Below are 24,845 nucleotides of genomic sequence, written 5' to 3'. Positions count from 1 at the left end.
CTCTCCTGACAGAAATGTCAGGCTGCTTTTATCTTATGTGTCAGAGAATTTGTCAGGAGTTATCAGGCTGATAACAGAGGAACGCGTCAGGAGAGAGCTACGGGACCTAGCTCTTTGAAGAGAGATGACAAAATACTGCAGATATTCATGCCCAGCTCAAATTTCATGAATTGGGTTTACATCCACTTTAAGCTAAAGTTTAGTTTTAAAAAATATTGGGTGATGAAAAACAGCAGTAAGCCACTCAGACTTTTCCAGTGCCCTGTATTCTTTAAAACTGAACTCCGGCAAAAGCAAATATTGCCATAATACACAAGCCATGTGTATTCTCACTGGAATCTTGGTGTGCTTTGTGTGTTTCTTCCAGATCTGTGCAGTAAAAAGTGGGATACTTTGCCTCTGTGCAGGAGCTTCCTGTAATGAAGACCGGTCACTGCCCCTTCCTATCATTTTCTGCAGGCAGCCTGTATTGGGTGGAGTCTACTGGGCCCCTCCCACAGCTCTGCCCTCTGCACAGGCTATGTACAGCATAGTGATGAAGTCATCACTATATTTCCAAGGACATATAATATAAACAAGACCAAGGATAAATCCAAGGAAAGAACCAAGCTTTCATATAGACTTGCAAAGGGCATTCAGGGCTCACAAAGTTGATTTTTATTCTTTGAGGCTATTAAACCAGTGTTCCAACAACATGTTACAATTTCTAAAAAGAAAAATCTACAAATTTGTATTTTATGTTTGCTGTACAATAATGAAAAACATTTTTCTATGGGTGGAACTCCGCTTTAACCACTTGCTTACTGGGCACATATACCCCCCTCCCGCCCAGGTGAAATTTCAGCTTCCGGCACTGCGTCGCTTTAACTGACAATTGCGCGGTCGTGCGACGTGGCTCCCAAACAAAATTGACGTCCTTTTTTGCCCATAAGTAGAGCTTTCTTTTGGTGGTATTTGATCGCATGTGCGGTTTTTATTTTTTGCGCTATAAACAAAAAAGAGCGACAATTTTGAAAAAAAATACAATATTTTTTACTTGTTATAATAAATATGCCAATTTAAAAAAAAAAAAAAAACATTTTTTTTCTCAGTTTAGGCCGATACGTATTCTTCTACATATTTTTGGTAAAAAAAAAAAAAATTGCAATAAGCGCAAAAGTTATAGCGCCTACAAAATAGGGGACAGAATTATTATTTTTTTATTATTTATTTTTTTACTAGAAATGGCGGCGATCTGCGATTTTTATTGGGACTGCGACGTTATGGCGGACACATCGGACACTTTTGGCGCCATTCACATTTATACTGCGATCAGTGCTATAAATATGCACTAATTACTGTATAAATGTGACTGGCATTGAAGGGGTTAACACTAGGGGGTGAGGAAGAGGTTAAATGTATTCCCTGCATAGTGTTCTAACTGTAGGTGAAGGGGGGTGACTGGGGGAGGTGACCGATCTGTGTCCCTATGTACAAGGGACACAGATCGGTCTCCTCTCCAGAGACAGGACGCTGTCTCTGTGTGAGCCGGCAATGAGAGATGATCTCATATGTTTACATATGAGATCATCTCTCATTGGCCGCACAGATCGCATCGCAAACGGCCACTCTGATTGGCCGTTTGCGGCGATCTGTAATTGGCTGTGTCCAAGGGACAGGGCCAACACAGAGTTTCCTCTGGAGCGCGCGCGGGGAACGCTCCAAAGGGGCGGACGTCAATTGACGTCCAGTTGGATATTCAGGTCCGCGCTGTAGCCATCATTCGGCTTTAGCGCGGGTCTCAAGAAGTTAGGGAATATTTTTGAACGAAGGTTTCTATTCCTCGAGTTCTGCTTTGGACTTGAATCCGACTGCGTTCTGTGAATCTCTGCACGTCATACATGACTACAATATGCACGGCATTGATGAACTTAAATATGAATACTTTCTATGCCCAGAAAATAGAATCTTTGGATAAAACACAATCATCTCCTACATACTGTGCAGGCGGCATCTCTGTACAGACTACGTGCATCTATAATCACAGGCGGCAACAAAGACGCAAAGATCTTCATGCAATACACAACAGCCCATTTTGCTCCAACGCAGACTAATGAAGAAATATAACAGAGTAATTAAAATAACTGTTCACATTAAGTAATATTTTCTAACTTGTCCTAAATGGAACATCTTTTGGTTAACACCAAAATTACATTACAAATTCCCATTATCTGCGCCACTTTTCAAAATGGTCCTTAAAAACATAAGTGAGGAGTAAATGCTTATCATTACATATGGCAGTAATTACCCGTCATGCCAGGATGTGTTATTATCTAATCTTCAGCACTCGCTGTAGCTGTCACTTCACCACATTGCACACCATGCATTATTCATGTGGCCTAAAATGCAGGCACGTCTAATATATCCCTTAAACACATGAATCGCAGATTAAAACCATTTTATGGAGGAACTGGGTCTGTGGAATCAATTTTTAATGCATCATTAAATACATTAAAGATTAAAATACAAAATATGAAGAAACGTTAAAGGTATTTATATTCGCTTGAGGAAGAAAAGTGTTACTGCGCTGATCTAATTATCCAGAGGTATTAAATCTCTGGGAGTATGGACATAAGTGAAATATCAGGGCCACAATGTACCCAATCTTAAATGTGAATAACCTGGATACAAACAATATATAAAAAAATATATATAAGAAATATATGAGTCATACAAATGTGACACAGTGATTTCAAACTTGAATCATATATCTAGATCAGTGTGTCAGCATACAATCCATATGCCACAGTGCTTCTATGAGAAAAATGGCTGTTGCTGCTACTGACCAACCAAATAGTGAAAACAATACGAAAGATATTACAAAAAATATTGTGTATATATGTGTATAAAACCACAATATGCAGTATGCCAACTGCACCGTGAGTTGTCCAATAACCGATATTGGAACAAAATAAATATCAAAAAAGTGAAATAATTATCAAACAACCATACAAATGTGCAATGTGCTGACTGCACTTAAAAATAGTCCAAATGGCAGGCAATCTTGCTCTTATACAATAGGTTCCAGCAAACACAAGGTTCAATGTTGGTAGTACTGTGTAGAGGAAAGTGCCGCTAACTCTTCCACCCGACAAAGATGTGCCACCATCACCAATGGTTAAAATCAACACTCACCAGACCCCAGATATTATTAGGCTCCAAAGTGGTGTCTTTTCTTTGTCCGTCAGTGGGTGTTGCCTCCTTTTCCCTTTTACAAGGTCTCATCAATTCCTCAAAAACAAGGGGCTCATCATGGTGTAGTATATTAAAATATGTATTTATTTAAAAAAGGTAAAAAAATAACACTTACAATATAAAGTGCCTCTGACCGGCACTGAGTGTCTTTGGCAGTGTCAACCGTTAAAAGCCGCTGACCAGCATTTAAATGGCGTCCTAAGAGGTGTGCTTGCCCCGCTGTGCTCCGCATGTATTGCTACAAGGGGTCCGGGCGCGCTGGTGTGCTGCACCCTCTATGTGCGTGTCCAAACAGCCTCTACGCGTTTCGCTAATTGCGTCGTCAGGAGAGCTGTGGACACTACTGTTTAAGCTGTATTTATACCCCTGTGGATTCCCTGAAATGCTGCAAGGTAGTCACAGGAAACAGGAAGTCTTCCGGCCACCATCTTGGCTGATGGCACAGGAAGTTCCTGTTCCACCATTTTGGTTACTGGATACCTAGCTATTTGCCAGTCCTGGCTGTTACTGGGTGTCAGCAATAAAAATATGGATATACCCCTGTGGATTCCCTGAAATGCTGCTAGGTGGTCACAGGAAACAGGAAGTCTTCCGGCCACCATCTTGGCTGATGGCACAGGAAGTTCCTGTTCCCCCATTTTGGTTACTGGATACCTGGCTATTTGCCAGTCCTGGCTGTTACTGGGTGTCAGCAATAAAAATATGCCCAGCAGCCAGAGTGGCTGTATGTGTGGGGCGCTATGTGCGCTGCTACCTCTGTTCGTTTGTGCACCTCCCCCCCCTCCGTGTGCGGTCGCTTATCGCCCTGTGTGTTATTCCCTGTATTATCGCCGCAACCGGAAGTGCTTGTGCGGCCATCTTGCCTCCGTCACCGGAAGTGTCCGTTCCGCCATTTTGGTTACTAGCATCCTATGTTAGTCTATGCCTGTTTTGGGTAATGGCTAATTCTCCACACAGGATGTAATGTTAGTCATTTTAGCTACTGGCAATGGTCCCTGTGTAGCAGTCACCGTCCCTGGTTGACGCTGCCAGGGACACTTTACAAAAAACAACATTTTATCACCTATATTACTTTAAGTGGTCAAAAGCTGTGTTTATTAAAAAAATATATTTACTAAAAATTAATCAAACACCATGAGGCCATAAACAGCAGGAAACAAATACAGTTTTCATTTTTCTGCTGCTATATTTTGACTTTTCTGTATAAACACTTCTCAGTGTGTGTTATTACTGATATTTTAACCCTGTATTGTTTAATACACATACTCATTGGTTTCTAATACTTGATGGTAGGTGATCTATCAAGTGATCTAGTGCTGTTTAATTTTTTTTTGTTTAATTTTCTTATAATTTTTGCAAATCTATAAACGTTTCAAAACTGCTAAAGGCCCTATTTGGCGCAAACTTAATGCCCTTGTCTAATACCAGCAGGGCCGGACTTACCATTGGCCTTGACTGGGCTCAAGCCCAGGGGCCCCACCCAATAGGGGGCCCCCTTTAAAAAAAAAAAAAAAAAAAAAAAAAATTTTTTTTTTTTTTTTTTTTTTTTTTTACGGGTCCGGAGGTCCCCAGGGGCCCGGAGGCCCCCAGGGCCCCGGACGGCAACCCCCCTTTGTTTTAATTTATTTTTTGTAAAAAAATGTTTTTTTTTATATATTTTTTATTTTTATATATATAATATTATATATATATATATATATATATATATATATATATATATATATATATATATATATATATATATATATATATATATATATATATTTTATTATTATTATTAAAGGGCCCAGGGGTCTCCAGGGCCCCCGGATGGCAACCCACCTTTTTTATTTTTTTATAAAAAAAATTACATTTTTTTTATATATATATATATATATATATATATATATATATTTTTTTTTTTATTAAAGGACTCAGAGGTCCCCAGGGCCCCATGTGGCAACCCCCCCTTTTTTATTTTTTTTATAAATGTTTATTTTTTTATTTTTGTTTATTTTTTTATTTTTTATTAAAAGGCCCAGAGGTTTGGCAACCTCCCTTTTTTTTATGTATTTTTTATAAATGTTTTTTTTTTTATTATTAAAGGGCCCAGAGGTTTATTTTTTCTTTTTATTAAAAGGCCCAGAGGTCCCCAGGGCCCTGGATGGCTACATATATTTATATATATTTGTTTTCTTCTTTATTTCTTCTTTTTTTTGTAAAGGCCCCCCCGCTTCTCAATTTGCGGCAGCCCCCACGCTTCTCAATTTCAGGCGGCAGCACCCCCACCCCCCTAGGTTCTCTGCTTCAGGGGGCCCATGCCTTAAGCTGTGCAAGGGGCCCCAAAATTCCTGATGGCGGCCCTGCGCATACCTCCCAACACGCACGGATTCTGTGGGACTTTCCCGCACAGACGGCTTCTTCCCGCAGTCCCGCAAAAGGGTTAATTTTCCCGCACTGCAAGAGGAGGCAGCACGGAAGCAGGAGGAACCGGAGTGGTGTGTGGAGGACTGTGGCTGCTGAAGGGAAGATAGCCGAGAGCCGGGCTAATGACAGTCTGTGGCCCCGGCTGTTGGCACAGGTGAGAGGCACTCCCCCCCTCAACAACTGCAAAATCCCCCCCCCGCTCAACAACTTTAATTCGCCCCCCCCGCTCAACAACTTCGATCCCCCCCAATTCTCGGCTCCAGGGGGCCCCTTCAACACTCAAGCCCAGGGGCCCCCACCACCCTAAGTCCTGCCCTGAATACCAGTAGTTCCTCCTGGGAGAATTCAATGTTAGTTAGGTTGAAGATCCCTTCACCTAACCCACCCTTTTTCTTTTTGCTTCCCCTTCTGTACCCTCTCCTTCTTGGGGGTTGTGATTCAACCCCCCTCTGCCGGTCTGAAAAACCGGCATAGGTGGTCTGAAAGACTCCCCCCAGTCCCTCCATTCCCCCTGCCATTGGGGTGGCCCATAGTTTTGGCCATAGTATCCTCTCCCTCTACCCCTTTGGCCTCCCCTCCAGGGTCTGGAGTATTGGCCATAATAAGGGGGGTAGGAGTGTTGTTGGGGTGGTGGTGGTGGAGGTGGTCCCCCTTGTTGGTTTTTATTTGGGGTGGATTTATGTGCAATATTTTTAACAGCCGGGGTGGCTGCTTTCTTTTTCACACTAGTAGTCTCAATTTTCCCCTGGGAGGTGCTTGCACCCTGCGTTTCGTTCGTTTCCATTTCGTCATTGAGGGATGTATTATTCGAATTGGGTATTATATCATTCTCTTGCCAGCTATAAATTTTTCCTGCTGCATAATCTTTCTTATCTCGTTGGTATTTTTTAACCTTTTTGTTTTTGATTTCATTATCTAGTTTAGTCAGGAAATCTTGCAATTTTTTAGCTCTGGTGCTGTAATCATCAGTGCTGCTATGTGGGGTCATGTTCTCTTTAAGGCCGTTAATGGTTGTTTCAATTTTCTTTAGCTTTATCTTTCTTCTATCAATAATAATGTCCAATAGTTTGTTTTCACATCCATTAAAAAAGTTATACCAAGCTTGTGTTAGGCCCTCCTCTGTTAGCCCATCATTGGGTCCTAAATCCCACCTTAACCTACGTGGTGTTATGTGGGCTTGTTTGTATTTTTCCAAGGTTGTAATGTCCCACCACACCCTTATTTGTTTGTCCATTAAGTTTTTTAACTGTTTGAACCCTTGTTCCAGATTGACTGTGGTGATATCATCTGTATTTTCAAATGGGTCTCCCATTTCTAACCTTCTACTGGCCAGGAATGAGAAGACCTCCATTTATGCTGCCCGTGCGGTAATTTAGGAGAAAACAATTGGTTGTGAGTGTCACCGGCGCAAAAGAAAATAAATAAATAAATGTGAACTGTGATCTGCTGCAGTACTGTGTGCCCTTAGTGGGGGTCAATAGTGCATGAGGAAGAAAAGTGTTACTGCGCTGATCTAATTATCCAGAGGTATTAAATCTCTGGGAGTATGGACATAAGTGAAATATCAGGGCCACAATGTACCCAATCTTAAATGTGAATAACCTGGATACAAACAATATATAAAAAAAATATATATAAGAAATATATGAGTCATACAAATGTGACACAGTGATTTCAAACTTGAATCATATATCTAGATCAGTGTGTCAGCATACAATCCATATGCCACAGTGCTTCTATGAGAAAAATGGCTGTTGCTGCTACTGACCAACCAAATAGTGAAAACAATACGAAAGATATTACAAAAAATATTGTGTATATATGTGTATAAAACCACAATATGCAGTATGCCAACTGACACCCAGTAACAGCCAGGACTGGCAAATAGCTAGGTATCCAGTAACCAAAATGGTGGAACAGGAACTTCCTGTGCCATCAGCCAAGATGGTGGCCGGAAGACTTCCTGTTTCCTGTGACTACCTTGCAGCATTTCAGGGAATCCACAGGGGTATAAATACAGCTTAAACAGTAGTGTCCACAGCTCTCCTGACGACGCAATTAGCGAAACGCGTAGAGGCTGTTTGGACACGCACATAGAGGGTGCAGCACACCAGCGCGCCCGGACCCCTTGTAGCAATACATGCGGAGCACAGCGGGGCAAGCACACCTCTTAGGACGCCATTTAAATGCTGGTCAGCGGCTTTTAACGGTTGACACTGCCAAAGACACTCAGTGCCGGTCAGAGGCACTTTATATTGTAAGTGTTATTTTTTTACCTTTTTTAAATAAATACATATTTTAATATACTACACCATGATGAGCCCCTTGTTTTTGAGGAATTGATGAGACCTTGTAAAAGGGAAAAGGAGGCAACACCCACTGACGGACAAAGAAAAGACACCACTTTGGAGCCTAATAATATCTGGGGTCTGGTGAGTGTTGATTTTAACCATTGGTGATGGTGGCACATCTTTGTCGGGTGGAAGAGTTAGCGGCACTTTCCTCTACACAGTACTACCAACATTGAACCTTGTGTTTGCTGGAACCTATTGTATAAGAGCAAGATTGCCTGCCATTTGGACTATTTTTAAGTGCAGTCAGCACATTGCACATTTGTATGGTTGTTTGATAATTATTTCACTTTTTTGATATTTATTTTGTTCCAATATCGGTTATTGGACAACTCACGGTGCAGTTGGCATACTGCATATTGTGGTTTTATACACATATATACACAATATTTTTTGTAATATCTTTCGTATTGTTTTCACTATTTGGTTGGTCAGTAGCAGCAACAGCCATTTTTCTCATAGAAGCACTGTGGCATATGGATTGTATGCTGACACACTGATCTAGATATATGATTCAAGTTTGAAATCACTGTGTCACATTTGTATGACTCATATTTCTTATATATATTTTTTTTATATATTGTTTGTATCCAGGTTATTCACATTTAAGATTGGGTACATTGTGGCCCTGATATTTCACTTATGTCCATACTCCCAGAGATTTAATACCTCTGGATAATTAGATCAGCGCAGTAACACTTTTCTTCCTATTGCACTATTGACCCCCACTAAGGGCACACAGTACTGCAGCAGATCACAGTTCACATTTATTTATTTATTTTCTTTTGCGCCGGTGACACTCACAACCAATTTATATTCGCTTGGTGTAATACTCTTATAAGCATTACCGGTATAATGTTGTTATCGATTTGTGTAGCACAAACAGAATCTGCAAATGTGGTGTCTGGGAATTAAAGTGTATCCAAATAAAAAAATATATATTACATATAAGTTGAGCTTACCAAACCTTAGCTCTAGTAGTTGCATTAGTTTTCCTTTGCAGGCTTTTCCATTCCAGTTATTGGCTTGCCGAGCATATGCTGTATTCGGCCGACGTATTTCACACTGTGCCGCGCGGCGCCGGCGAGTGATGCATTAGGATTTAAAATCTGTAACTAACTAGGAGGTTGGAGGAGCACAGCACTGGAGCAGGAGTCAGGACTCGGTGGCTGAGCAGCACGCGGCGGCGGCGGATTGGAGGAGCCTCCTGCATCCAGGCAATACAACGTTTACAGAGGAGTCGGTGACGGACAGAGTGACAGACAGCCCAGCCGACAGTGACATCAGGTAATGGTGGCAGAGGGGGATCCGATGGAGGCAGGGGGTGATTGTGGCACCACAGAGGGGGACGTTGGAGGCAGGGGGCGATTGGAGGCAGGGGGTGATGGTGGCACCACAGAGGGGGATGGAGGCAGTGGGATATTGGAGGCAGGGAGTGTTAGTGGCAGGGGGTGTTGGTGGCACCACAGAGGGTGGGGGATGGAGACAGGGGTTGTTGGTGACACTGCAGAGGGGGATGGAGGAAGGGGACAATGGAGGCAGGGGGTAATTGGAGGCAGGGGGTCTGGGGAAGATTGTGGCCCCGCAGAGGGGAGTGAAGGCAGGGGGTGTTGGTGGCAGAGGGAGATGGAGGTAGGGAAAGATGGAGGCAGGTGGCCTGGGGGAGATTGGAGGCAGGGGAAGATTGTGGCACCGCAGAGGGGGGTGAAGGCAGGGGGTGTTGGTGGCAGAGGGGGTTGGAGGCAGGGAAAGATGGAGGCAGGGGGCCTGGGGGAAATTGGAGGCAGGGGAAGATTGTAGGCAGGGGGAGATTGTGGCATCACAGAGGGGGGTGAAGGCAGGGGGAGTTGGTGGCAGAGGGGGGGTGGAGGTAGGGGGTGATGTGAGTAAATAACTTGCCTTTATTATATCGAAAATAACAAAAATATGTTTTTTTTACCTAAATATCTACCTTAAATCACATTGGCAATCTGCCTAGCCTACTTGCTTGTAGCCTAAATACTAAAATTTGCACCTAAAAATGTAATTTAGTAACTTTTGTGAAATGCCAGTAAAAACGTGGCTGCGCCAGTAAATTTTGAGTGTCGTGCCAGTAAATTTCAATCTGGTAGGTTGGCAACACTGCTATACATCACTTTACAATATAACACCAAAAACAATGTGTGAAGCAAGAAATGAAGCTTGGTCTTGTCTGGTTTTATAAAATGAAGGCTACACGTTTAGCCATCTATATGCAGATCTATCATTATTGGCCCTTGCACAGTTAAATGCATGCAGTAAAGAATAGAAATTATTCCTGCAACGTACTAAGAAAAGACCGCAAACAGGCCCAGACAGGAGAGGCCAATTCAGGCAAGGGAGAACTTGGTAAAATTAACACTTATTTAGAAAAATGGAAGCAATGGCTCAAAAGTCGCAGGTTTCTTTCCCAATGCAGGACACTTTCTGAAAACATATGGATGACCCAACACAGGGCACTATTAACCAGCTTTCCTAGGAAGAACCAATCTGTGCGAGAGTGGGATGTACACACCATGCTGGAAGCAACAGAAACTGGCAAAATGATGCTACACCAGCACAGCCTCTAGAGTGCCCTTATTCTCTTCAGTATCTGACTCCAAAAAAAAACCATCTGGCAGCCATGTTCACCAGTTTTTTTAAAAAAATGCAGCATTTTGTCTTCACCTTTGGGCCCAATCATGCTGCATTGACACACATGTGTTACGATGCATTTAGATGCCCTCTGTTAAGGTTAGCCCATGTCATTTTCATAGGACAGCAAAATGCACCTTAACACACGGAAAAACAAACTGGTACTTATTTAATTTTTTTTAACAAAACGTGTTACCGGAACACGTGGTTTACATCTGCATATTTCTGTATTGCACTGGAATATTTGGATCCCATTCAACATGACTGGTATCACAACGCAGAGCAATGTGCACAAATCTTGTGATAACATATGCATTATATATTGTGGATGTGCAACACAATTGTGTGGACAGGTCCCTCAATGACTCATGTTTTTCTTTTCCAGTATGAGTTGGCTTATTTATCCTTATGTGGTGGAAAATGGTTAAAGAACATGCTTCCAAAAGTTGCCTACTATATATATTATTACTATTATTATACAGGCTTTATATGGCTCCAACAGTTTGCGCAGCGATTTACAATATTTGGGCAGACTGTTACAATACAATTCAATACAGGAGGAATCAGAGGGTCCTGCTCGTTAAAGCTTACAATCGAAGTCAGGGTTTCTCAACCTGTGAGCTGTGGCACCCTGGTGTGCCATAAAGAGTGTCTAGGTGTGCTGCGGAAAATGACCCCAACTTAGGCAGCTATCTGATCATAGGACACTGCTGGCCACTCGGTTGTTACAGCGGTGCCGGTCCACTGTCTAAAGTTCACTTCCCGCTGGAAACTGTTGCGAAACTCACGACTGCATCTTGCTAACCGATGGGCAGGTCGGGCATACAAAGGGCTTGCTGGGATGTGCGAGCCGCAGGTCCCGGGAGATACTGGCTGGCGTGATTTTCCCAGAGGGAGATGAAGCAGAGCGTGTGAGGAGGCATAACAGCAAGGAATCTTTTCAGTGGCTGCATATGAGCTCCTCTGAGCTCCGAGAGGTACAGACATGGTACATGTATACTATTGCATGGTGATCATTTTTTTTATGCAAATATACATAAGATATGTGGGCTTTAATTACTGTATTATTGATAATGGTAACTGCACTTCTTTTTTTATATTGTATTCCACTTACGCAGTTTGGACGCAGCGCAGGTGCAGCCCTGCTGTTTTCATGTGCGTTTCCTGTGGTTTCCCAGCATTGACTCCTATTATGTCCCTAATTTTTGGTGTGCTTTCAGAAAATGCAATGTAGGACATAATACAGGGATATGCAGTTAGCAGACCTTCAGCTGTTGCAAAACTACAAGTCCCATCATGCCTATGCCTCTGGGTGTTCTGCTTGTGGCTGTCAGAGTCTTGCTATGCCTCATGGGACTTTTAAATCTGCAACAGCTGGAGGTCCGCTAATTGCATATCCCTGACATAATAGAAGTTTTTTAGAAACCGCAGGTAACACACATGAAAACCGCGGGTATTCTGCGCTACACCTGTGCTGCGGCCAAACTGCAGTGAATCAATGTGAAAGTGCCCTAATTGTAAAAAGTGTTTTATGTAGGGGTTTCTTTTCCACTTCAAAACCACAATACATATATATATATATATTCTATATATATATATATATATATATATACACACAGGGAGTGCAGAATTATTAGGCAAATGAGTATTTTGACCACATCATCCTCTTTATGCATGTTGTCTTACTCCAAGCTGTATAGGCTCGAAAGCCTACTACCAATTAAGCATATTAGGTGATGTACATCTCTGTAATGAGAAGGTGTGTGGTCTAATGACATCAACACCCTAAATCAGGTGTGCATAATTATTAGTCAACTTCCTTTCCTTTGGCAAAATGGGTCAAAAGAAGGACTTGACAGGCTCAGAAAAGTCAAAAATAGTGAGATATCTTGCAGAGGGATGCAGCACTCTTAAAATTGCAAAGCTTCTGAAGCGTGATCATCGAACAATCAAGCGTTTCATTCAAAATAGTCAACAGGGTCGCAAGAAGCGTGTGGAAAAACCAAGGCGCAAAATAACTGCCCATGAACTGAGAAAAGTCAAGCGTGCAGCTGCCAAGATGCCACTTGCCACCAGTTTGGCCATATTTCAGAGCTGCAACCTCACTGGAGTGCCCAAAAGCACAAGGTGTGCAATACTCAGAGACATGGCCAAGGTAAGAAAGGCTGAAAGACGACGACCACTGAACAAGACACACAAGCTGAAACGTCAAGACTGGGCCAAGAAATATCTCAAGACTGATTTTTCTAAGGTTTTATGGACTGATGAAATGAGAGTGAGTCTTGATGGGCCAGATGGATGGGCCCGTGGCTGGATTGGTAAAGGGCAGAGAGCTCCAGTCCGACTCAGACGCCAGCAAGGTGGAGGTGGAGTACTGGTTTGGGCTGGTATCATCAAAGATGAGCTTGTGGGGCCTTTTCGGGTTGAGGATGGAGTCAAGCTCAACTCCCAGTCCTACTGCCAGATTATGGAAGAGACCTTCTTCAAGCAGTGGTACAGGAAGAAGTCTGCATCCTTCAAGAAAAACATGATTGTCATGCAGGACAATGCTCCATCACACGCGTCAAAGTACTCCACAGCGTGGCTGGCAAGAAAGGGTATAAAAGAAGAAAAACTAATGACATGGCCTCCTTGTTCACCTGATCTGAACCCCATTGAGAACCTGTGGTCCATCATCAAATGTGAGATTTACAAGGAGGGAAAACAGTACACCTCTCTGAACAGTGTCTGGGAGGCTGTGGTTGCTGCTGCACATTGCAATGTTGATGGTGAACAGATCAAAACACTGACAGAATCCATGGATGGCAGGCTTTTGAGTGTCCATGCAAAGAAAGGTGGCTATATTGGTCACTGATTTGTTTTTGTTTTGTTTTTGAATGTCAGAAATGTATATTTGTGAATGTTGAGATGTTATATTGGTTTCACTGGTAAAAATAAATAATTGAAATGGGTATATATATTTTTTTTGTTAAGTTGCCTAATAATTATGCACAGTAATAGTCACCTGCACACACAGATATCACCCTAAAATAGCTAAAACTAAAAACAAACTAAAAACTACTTCCAAAAATATTCAGCTTTGATATTAATGAGTTTTTTGGGTTCATTGAGAACATGGTTGTTGTTCAATAATAAAATTAATCCTCAAAAATACAACTTGCCTAATAATTCTGCACTCCCTGTATATATATATATATATATATATATATATATGTTGTGGCTTTGAAATGGTTTGCCGGAGTTATGGCTAAAGATATCAGTCATAACCTCTGTATTGTTTCTCATGAAAGCATTCCAAGTGGCTCATGAGCCACTGGAACGCTTTCAGAAGTGGCGGGAGGGTGTGTCTCCCCCTTCCCATCCGCTCACCCGAGAAACAATCCAATGGTGCGAAGGCAATGAAAGAGTAGATCCTCTTTGATCACCTCTATGGCCTTGGAGGACCGGAGCAACGTCATGGCTTCACTTATGGTCTAGGCTGGAAGTAAAACAATTATTTTTCATCTTTTGCTTTTAAAAAGGAGAGATTTGGGGACCTGTTGACCCCAGATCTCTTCATAAAGAGGACCTGTCATCCTTATTTCTATTACAAGGTATGTTTACATTCCTTGTAATAGGAATAAAAAAAAAAAAAAAAAAAATTAAAAAAGGGACAGTGGAAAAAAAAGTAAAATAAATAAGACAAAAAAAAAAAAAAGAGAATAGAGTGGTTGTGTGGATCGTCCCAGGCTCAAGTTTCCCATTGATGTAGCTATTAATGAATTTCTTTCCACATTTATGGTTGGTGTGCCTGGAGATTCTGCCAGATTTTAAGGGGTGCCTTGGTTGAAAAACACTGATATAAGTATAAGAAAACAGTATTCAGAGTCCTATGTGTTGAATATTGTTTTCACCAACATAATTAGTCTTATTATCTTGTCCAAGCTTTTAACCAGCAATGCTTTTGGTCTATGGCCTTAAAACCATGCAACCACACTTCCCTGCCTCCTCTTTCCCCTTAGGTCAAGTGTGTACTCTTGACAGTTACCAGAACAAAGAATTATGGAACTTCCTGTATGATATGAATACAACTAGAAAGTCAGATGGAGTGTGCACCTATATATATGAGCCAATCCGAGGGAGTCACTGCTGGGGTCTGAAGAAGGTGTTCCTTCAAAACATGTCAGCCGGCAGTGGCCCTTGTTAACTCCTCTGGTACCATCTGGAGTCGGTCATCTTCAGAACAATTGCTGTCATTTGGAGATCTCTTGTATCACGAAATATATATATATAAAAAAAAAAACACACACACACACCTTAGGATAATGCACAAAGTTGGTGTGCCCTCTTTCTTTCTTTCTTTTCTCTTCAGATGGAGCATTGGCTGTGATGCATCATAAGAAAAGAACTGGGAAACTATATCTAAAGAATCAATAAAACTATAGCAAAATGGAATTTCAGGAAAGGGAATGAAATAACAGGGTTACATTTTCCTTTAAGTCTCCGAATCTGAAAAAACAAACCAAACACAGGCCGTGTTTAGTAGAGCCTAGCACCAACTTTCAGATCTCACATCCGGACCCTCAGAAGTGTCCAGCTCAGGAGTTGCTCATTATCTGACAGGTTTATAAAAAGCACACTTGGCACTTGTAACTATGTGTGGGCTGCGAGGATATACAGCTACAACCAACACACTACAGACTGAAAGAAGGGAGTGGAAGGAGTTGTGGAATTTCAGTATGAAGTTCAATTTAATTAGTAAAAAAAAACAAAAAAAAAACAACAACTTGGATATTAACCTCTTGACCACTGGGCACTTAAACCCCCTTCCTGACCAGACCAATTTTCAGCTTTCGGTGCTCTCACAATTTGAATGACAATTACTCCGTCATACAACATTGTACCCATTTGAAATTTTTGTCCTTTTTTTCACACAAATAGAGCTTTCTTTTGGTGGTATTAGATCACCTCTGGGTTTTTTATTTTTTGCGCTATAAAAGAAAAACGACCGAAAATTCTGTAAAAAAAAAAAAAAATAACTTGTTTCTGTCATATTCGCAGGTTATTTCTCACACACAGCATATGCATACCACGAATGACACCCCAAAACACATTCTGCTATTCCTCCCGAGTATGGCGATACCCCATGTGTGCAACTTTTACACAGCGTGGCCACATACAGAGGCCCAACATGCAGGGAGCGCCATCAGGCGTTCTGGAGCACCCAGGCCAATTCTGACATTTCTCTCCTACATGGAAAAATCACAATTTATTTGCTAGAAAATTACATAGAACCCCAAAACATTATATATGCGGAGTATTGGGGTATTGCAGAGTATTGGGGTATTGGGGTATTGCGGAGTATTGGGGTATTGCGGAGTATTGGGGTATTGCGGAGTATTGGGGTATTGCGGAGTATTGGGGTATTGCGGAGTATTGGGGTATTGCGGAGTATTGGGGTATTGCAGAGTATTGGGGTATTGCAGAGTATTGGGGGTATTGCGGGTATTGCAGAGTATTGGGGTATTGCAGAGTATTGGGGGTATTGCGGGTATTGCAGAGTATTGGGGTATTGCAGAGTATTGCGCAGGGTATTGGGGTATTGCAGAGTATTGCGCAGGGTATTGGGGTATTGCAGAGTATTGCGCAGGGTATTGGGGTATTGCAGAGTATCCGGGTATTGCAGAGTATGGGGTATTGCAGAGTATCGGGGTATTGCAGAGTATCGGGGTATTGCAGAGTATCGGGGTATTGCAGAGTATCGGGGTATTGCAGAGTAACGGGGTATTGCAGAGTAACGGGGTATTGCAGAGTAACGGGGTATGGCAGAGTATCGGGGTATTGCAGAGTATCGGGGTATTGCAGAGTAACGGGGTATTGCAGAGTAACGGGGTATGGCAGAGTAACGGGGTATGGCAGAGTAACGGGGTATGGCAGAGTAACGGGGTATGGCAGAGTAACGGGGTATGGCAGAGTAACGGGGTATGGCAGAGTATGGGGTATGGCAGAGTATTGCGCAGGGAGGGATGGCAGAGTATTGCGCAGGGAGGGATGGCAGAGTATGGGGTATGGCAGAGTATTGCGCAGGGAGGGATGGCAGAGTATGGGGTATGGCAGAGTATTGCGCAGGGAGGGATGGCAGAGTATTGCGCAGGGAGGGATGGCAGAGTATGGGGTATGGCAGAGTATTGCGCAGGGAGGGATGGCAGAGTATGGGGTATGGCAGAGTATTGCGCAGGGAGGGATGGCAGAGTATGGGGTATGGCAGAGTATTGCGCAGGGAGGGATGGCAGAGTATGGTGTATGGCAGAGTATTGCGCAGGGAGGGATGGCAGAGTATTGATGGTACTGCAGAGTATTGCGCAGGGAGGGATGGCAGAGTATGGGGTATTGCAGAGTATTGATGGTACTGCAGAGTATTGCACAGGGAGGGATGGCAGAGTATGGGGTATTGCAGAGTATGGCTGGTACTGCAGAGTATTGCACAGGGAGGGATGGCAGAGTATGGGGTATTGCAGAGTATGGCTGGTACTGCAGAGTATTGCACAGGGAGGGATGGCTGGATCTGTGACTGCAGTTGTCACAGATCCAGCCCACAGCAGCTGCTGACACCCCGCGCTCCCCCCCCCCCCTCCTCTCCTCTCGCACTGTACCGAACGGTACAGAGAGGAGAGGGAGGAACCGGCGTCATCAAATGACGCCGGTTTGTTTACAAGTGATCGCTCCGTCATTTGACGGAGCGATCACGTGGTAAACAGCCGCGATTCGCGGCAATTTACCGTGATCCGTGATGCGCCGGGTCTTCTAGACCCGGCGAGCACGGACACTTCCGCGAGCGCGCCCCAGGGGACGCGCAAACGCGGAAGTGCACGAGGACGTCCCAGGGACGTCCTGTCACAGTAACTCGACCGCGCTGTAGCAGTATTTTTGCTATAGCGCGGTCGGCAAGAGGTTAAGAAAGAACAAAACCACGGTTTTCTAGTTGCAGACAAACATGAGGATCTGGCTACCCCGCACAATAAATCTCTGTCTGGGGTCACACACTGTTGTGGGCCATTGATGCACATTGTGCCACGCAGCCCATTAGTTTGAACTGGTTGCACAAAAACCAATTGTGCAACGCATGCTGGATTGTTAAGGTAGCATGACCCTCTTAGAGCCGGTTCAAACTGGGGCAACCTGGGATCTGACTTCAAGTCGCCCCAAGTCGCGCGGTCGAGAAAATGAATGAAAGCCGTCTTAATGTACACTACTGTCGCTCCGACTTCAGAAAAGGTTCCTGTACTACTTCAATCTGACTTCTAGGCAACTTGTACCCATTGATTTCAATGGAAGTCGCCTCAGAAGTCTGATCCATGTCTTAACTGAAGCAACAATACAGGAAGATAACATACATTTCTCAGGCAAACCCCTCCCTCCCACAGAGCTGATTGTTGTTTGATTGGCCACTGGAAAGCCTCCTGTCCTGGAGGCGACTTGAAGTTGCCATGTACTGTCCTGGAGGCGACTTGAAGTTGCCATGTACTGTCCTGGAGGCGACTTGAAGTTGCCTTGTAAGTTGCCTGATGATTCATACTCAAGTCGTGTCCAAGTTGCCTCCCAAAGTCGTGCTGGAAGTGGGGTTGCCCCTGTGTGAATGGGCTCTTAAGATGAGGCAATCGTACACTCTACAAGCAACAAAAACAAAAGGGCACAAACACCTACTGCATTATCAACAACACTTTATTAAAAGGTTAAAAGACACAAAACTATACTCCAAAGCACAAATGGATTTGTTTTGGGGGACCAGGCGCCCTTCCTCAGAGCAGAATTTTTTTATTACTAGGAGGGGGGGGGTGGTGGAGTCCCCTGAAACGTGTTAGTTACTACAGTGATCTGTTTGATACTTTTAGGATAGAAAGCAAACTTCTGGTTTCTGTATTTGTGACCCTAATCCATTTTGGCTTGTGAGTATCTTGTATTTTTCACCTTTTGATAATTAATTTTTTGTTTTTGTTGTTTGTACATACAATTTCCAACATGGGTTTATCTTGGGGGGGGGGGGGGGCACAAGAATTGGTTGGGAAACTCAAAACTCCAATAAAAACTACCCTGACAAGTTTTTCATTGGGGAGCAAGCACAGACCTCTGAATAGTTCCCGATATGACCAGGGCCGGATTTTCTCTCCCTGCCGCCCCAAGGCCAGGTTCCACAATACACCCCCTCCCCGCCAACCGAACCCCCCCCCCCCAAATCAACGGAGAATGTGCGGCACGGTTAGATCAAATATGTTTTGTTTGTTTTTTTTGTTTTTTTTATCACTTTTTTATTTTTATTTATTTGTAGCTTGTCGCTTACTTTCTTAAATTTTTGTATCATTTTCTTATTATTTTTCTTATTCTTTACTTTTTTATTTTATTAATTTAATTATTATTTCTTATTATTTATTTATTTTGTATCATTTTTTTTCACTTAACTTTTTTGCTATCACACAGGAGAAAACAATTTCCTGTGTGATAGCAATTGGAGGTGACATGTTCTCTTTATTGACCCTGTCACCTCCAAAACAGGAGTCCTAGCACTGTGCTAGAACTCCTGTCACAGCTGAGATGGGAAGAGCACAGCTCTCCCCTCTCACTGTGTACATCGGCAGCAGGGACAGGAGACAGACTCGGTGGCCAGGGGGAGGATGGAGTCCCGAAGACAGAGCCAGCAGAGAGAGGTATGTGGGGTGGGGGGGGGGGAGAGGGTAGGACGGACGGGAGCACATTATTTTACAAGTGATTTTGTCGACATCGCCACAATCACTTGTTAACGAGCGAGTGGATTCCCCCATAACATACCGCCCTTAACTGTATCTTCCGGGCATCGGGGGACTCCATGCCACTGCCGCCCCTTGGAGCTCTGCCGCCCCAAGGCCTGGCCTCAGTGGCCTTGTGGGAAATCCGGGCCTGGATATGACTTACCAAAATCAGGCAAAGGTCCTCTTATGTTTCTAGGCACCTTCAGATCATTTATAAAGCTTTATCAATCTTTTTTTGCTGGTTTTAAATTCTCTGGTTTCCAGATTCCCATTATTAGCCGGGATATAATAAGGCTTGCCAGTGAAATGGAGACAAAAGTTACACTGTAGCAGACACAAGTGTGCCTCCAAATGTTTTCTCAGGGCTGCGAGCCACGGGGTTTTTTTTGCAGATGTAGCAGCAGAGCCGCTTTCCATTCATCGGGGAGGTGACTTCAAAGCATGGCTAGGCTGATCGTGTTGTGTTTATTGTTAGCTCCTTGGAGACAATGAAGATTTCCCAGGCTCTGCACAGCTGAAAGGAAAGATTTCTCTTCCAACCAGCACCAAATAATCACTGCCATTCTTCTCTTCCCATTTTCAATTTAGAGACTGCTGAGAAACAGAAAGCAGATGAAGGAAAGGGGGCCTGGCAGCCTAAACCCAGGTTTATGTGACCATTCTGGGCATTCAAGCTCAACATTTTGGTTCACATGAAAGATTTCTACACCCTTCCCCCCAAAACCCTCTCAGCACCGTATAATAGAGCATATTATTGGAAGAAATAGCAGCTAATCTGTTCACGATACCACGTTCACCTAAACCTGATATTCTGGAACTTCTGCCAAACGTCGCTGGTGGGGCACACTACCCCCTCTGATGAGGCGACAACAATATGTGCAACTTCAGCTACTTTTATTATACACTATGGATTGCCTCAACTGCTCTAGATTTAATGTATTTGCTGCCAGATCCATTTTGCACACGTAAAAAAAAAAAAAAACATTTTAGGCCTGAATAGTTAACCAGTTAGGCCAGTTTACAATTAAAGGGGATGTAAAGGTTCGTTTTTTATTTTCCAAATAGGTTCCTTTAACCGCTTCAGCCCCGGACCATTTTGCTGGTCACTCTTTGCGATTGGGCACTGCGTCACTTTAACTGACAGTTGCGTGGTCGTGCGACGTGGCTCCCAAACAAAATTTCCCACAAATAGAGCTTTCTTTTGGTGGTATTTGATCACCTCTGCGGTTTTTATTTTTTGCGCTATAAACAAAAATAGAGCGACAAATTTGGAAAAAAAAAAATCAATATTTTTCACTTTTTGCTATAATAAATATATAAAAACAACATTTGTTTTCCTCAGTTTAGGCCGATACATATTCTTCTACATATTCTTGGTAAAAAGAAAAAAAAAAAAATCGCAATAAGCGTTTATTGATCAGTTTGCGCAAAATTTATAGCGTCTACAAAATAGGGGATTAGTTTTATGGCATTTTTATTAATATTTTTTTTTACTAGCAATGGCGGCGATCAGCGACTTTTATCGTGACTGCGATATTATGGCGGACACATCGGACACTTTTAACACATTTTTGGGACCATTGTCATTTTTACAGCGATCAGTGCTATAAAAATGCACCGATTACTGTGAAAATGACACTGGGGTTAACCACTAGGTGGCGCTGTAGGGGTTAAGTGTGCCCTAGTGAGTGATTCTTATTGTAGGGGGGATGGGCTACATGTGACAAGACCGTGTTCACCACTTCCAATTACAGGAAGCGGTGATCACTGTCATTGTCACTAGGCAGAGCGGGGAGATGCTTGTTTACATCAGCATCTCACCGTGAGACGATCCTGGGTATCCCCATGGTGATCGAGTCCGCAGGACCCACGGTCGGACTCAATCACGCTGCTCTCTTGTTTCTGGATAGGCCCTCAGACAGCCTAGCAGCCAGATGTGCCTAGCAGTCCTGGCAATACGACATATCCACTCAGACAGCTGTCCAGATGGCACACAACACTGATCACCTGACTCTACCCAAATATATAGGTTCTCCTAGCAGGCTAAGGGATTTAGGAAAACCTCTGTCCATTGGCTAAAATACCCCATATACTCCAAATCTGTCCTTGCTTTGCCCTTCTATCTAATCTCACCAGGTACCCGGCCACCCAGTGGCAGAAATGAAAAGTGCAGCAATTCCAGACTTAGGGTGAACTCAATTTATCCTTAACAATGAGCCAAGGTAACTACACCTGACAGGTAAATTCAGGGGAAACCCTGCCAAAACATCAGGGTGCTACACAACCAACACACTAACCCAGCAGGGCTGAATGAAAAAAAAACTGAAGAGCTCGGGAGGAGCTGCTGTACTAATCATCCAATGTCAATACAGAGATCTCCCCTGCTGAGCTACTGTGTTCTGAAAGGGGGACGAGGCCCCCCACGCTGGCACACCGATTAGGTGCTGATCGGCTGACCTTGTTTGGTCATGCCTCTTCCACAGGAACCAGCCAAATGGCCAGTTTCTGTCGGACTGGCTGTCGTACACACGAGCCGAATGTCAGCCAGTTTCTATTGAACCAGCTGATGCCGCCCAACATTTGGCCCCTGTATACGACCCTTAAGACTACAATGTATCTCAAAGACTACAGAGCCAATCATAGAGATGCAATGGCATTCCACATACGAACAGCCATTTAAAGAAAAAAATACATTGAGACATTCTATAGCATTTACCATAAAGTACATTTTTGGTGTGTACATTATTACAATCCTGCTGTACCATTTTTACATACCTGTATTTTGTGTACAGATTTGTAGATTCCACTATTTATATAGTAGTGTGGTCAGAAAAACCTGCGAAAAACTGCCGGGAGCCACTAGCCACACATTCCCTACAAAGCAGGCAGTTATCACCAACCTGCTCCTCTGCACATGCCACTAAAAAACTCATTTATGATGAAGAAATAATCTTGTTTAAAAAAAAAAAGTCTACATTTGACACTTCCAGCAGTGTCGGATGTCAGAGTTCCCTGTTGCTCTCTGTGGTTCCATCCACTAACCACTACACCAGCACAAGACACAGTAGTGAAGGAAGGAACCACAGTATGCCACGGGGGGATCAAGTATCTGACAATGCTAAAACTGCGTAGAAAGTTGAAGATCTTTAAACACTATCCTCTCTTCAATATAGAGAGATTGACAGAGCAGACAGAGGGACAAATATTAACTGCTGGCTAAATTTTTGTTTTCTGTTTTGTTTTCTGAATATACATCTGAAAACTAAAATGTAAAAAATGACTTACCCGGTAAGCACCAAAATATATTAATTTCTTGCAGAACCAGCTGTTGCAAAATACCAGATGAAAAAGACGACACATACACACAAAGACAGCATAACCACTATAATGAGGCACATTACACAAAGTCTATCATCAGGTTCCTTGAAACACACGATTACAATTCTCTTTAAATATAGAGTCAAATTAGGTTTCAGATTTTTATATGTCAGCAGAGAAAAGGTCATAAGACGGGAAGACCATGAGCTATGAATATAAAGTCACAATATAGGTGTCAGTGGAAGGTACATATTCCAGCCTTGGATATTTACCAGCTACAAATGTTTCCAAGCTACATCACTATTTCCATTGGACCATCCCATACTTCAAGTACAAAGTGTACATTTTTCTTGAAGTCATGTACCAGTGTGAACACAAATCTAACCATGCAGCGACAATTCCAGTGCTGGAAAATTATAGCAGAAATCCAGGCCATCCCTTTTTTTATTATTATTGGGAAGGGTAAGGCCCCTTTCACATTGAGGAGTTTTTCAGGCGGTACAGCGCTAAAAATAGCGCTGCTATCCCGCCTGAAAAACTCCTTCACTGCAGACTCAATGTGAAAGCCCGAGGGCTTTCACACTGAGGCGATGCGCTGGCGGGAGACAAAAAAATCTCCTGTCAGCAGCATCTTTGGAGCGGTGAGAGGAGCGGCATGTATACCGCTCCTTCCCATTGAAATCAATGGGAAACCGCGGCAATACCGCACGCAATGCGCCTCTATAGAGGCGCATTGCGGGCGGTATTAACCCTTTATCGGCCGATAGCAGGGGTTAATACCGCACCGCTAGCGGCTGATTCCTGCGGCAATCCCGGCGGTATAGCGCCGCTATTTTTAGCGCCGTTATACCGCCACTGCGGCTCCCGCCGCAGTCTGAAAGGGGCCTTAGGCACACAAGAATTTTGGCCCCTGTGAGTCAAATTCTTGCATTTTCAGATTCCCAGGAGGCTAAAAGACGCAGCTGGAGGCTGTACTGAGTGGTAACTGCCTTTAGGGCCATTTGGCAAAGGAATTCTATCTTCAGAGCATATGTCCCTGAACACAAGTACCACTGGGTACAGCCGCCACATATTTCAGCCCGTCATTGATTTTGACAGGCTGCTGTCAGCGAGGCTGGATGCAATAACTACGCTAACAGAAGATACCTGTACAGGCATTTCTATAAATTCAACAAGTTTGGATTTTTTTTATTCATATATGGGTTATGGATATTAGTATTAGACGATCAATGGGTGGTCTAGCCCACAGGTGTCAAACACAAGGCCCGCGGGCCGAATCTGGCCCTCCAGGCCATTTCACGTGGCCTTCGCACCTCTCCTGCAGCTGCAGGAGAGCTCCAGCCCTCTTTTGGCCCTTCTCCAGACCCTGTACATTTTGCATTCAAGCAATGCATCCAGCTTCTTCCCAGCAGCACCATAAGGTAAGGGGGGTGCACTGTAATTTAAGGGAGGGTAGGAGACTCAACTTCTGATGGTGAGGTGGCTCTTGACATCTAATATATGGGGAGGGGATGCGCTGGACATCTAATCTCTAATAATTTGGACCCTATAGTGACAGGTTCACTTTGAAGTTCCTTTGCACAATGCTGAGGCTATACTGAGGCCTCCGTGAGCCCCTCATTCCTCCCCCACACACACTTCCATTTGTTTAAAAGGAGCAGTGCACGTTAGTTGCAGTCATGTGCACTGCTCCATGCACACAATTCCCATTAATTAGTCCTAACAGGAGAGGGTGGCTATGTTCCTACATTCAGTTGGACTGTGGAGAACAAAGGTAACCACCCTCTAACAGGAGGTCCAATTACAGCAGCAAAAATAAAATAAATAAAAAGCAATTTGGAAGAGGCTGAGAACAATAAAAGGCACATTTTGTTTGTCAGGGTTACATATCTAAATTAGAAATTCTTTAAAATCAGAGTTTAGTGTCACTTTAAGGCCTTCCTTCTGATGTTCCAAGCAGTTTCACTTTTTTACTATTTTTTTGTACTATTTTTTTACTTTTTTTTCTAGCTTTTTTACTTATTTTCCTTTACTCCTTACATTTTTTACTACCGTGTTTCTCCGAAAATAAGCCCGGGTCTTATATTAATTTTTTCTACAAAAAACACACTAGGGCTTATTT

General features: G+C 43.2%; 1 protein-coding gene across 2 annotated transcripts in view; it reads right to left on the bottom strand.

The window, feature by feature from the left end:
- LZTS2 (leucine zipper tumor suppressor 2) overlaps window positions 1–24,845 on the bottom strand; it is a 237,343-nt gene that overhangs the window by 67,523 nt on the left and 144,975 nt on the right. The gene's annotated exons all lie outside the window — the stretch shown is intronic.

Source organism: Rana temporaria, chromosome 8 (assembly GCF_905171775.1).
Source record: "Rana temporaria chromosome 8, aRanTem1.1, whole genome shotgun sequence".
Lineage (NCBI taxonomy): Eukaryota > Metazoa > Chordata > Amphibia > Anura > Ranidae > Rana > Rana temporaria.
Note: the sequence above shows the minus strand (reverse complement) of the source record. Positions and strands in the feature narration are given on the sequence as shown.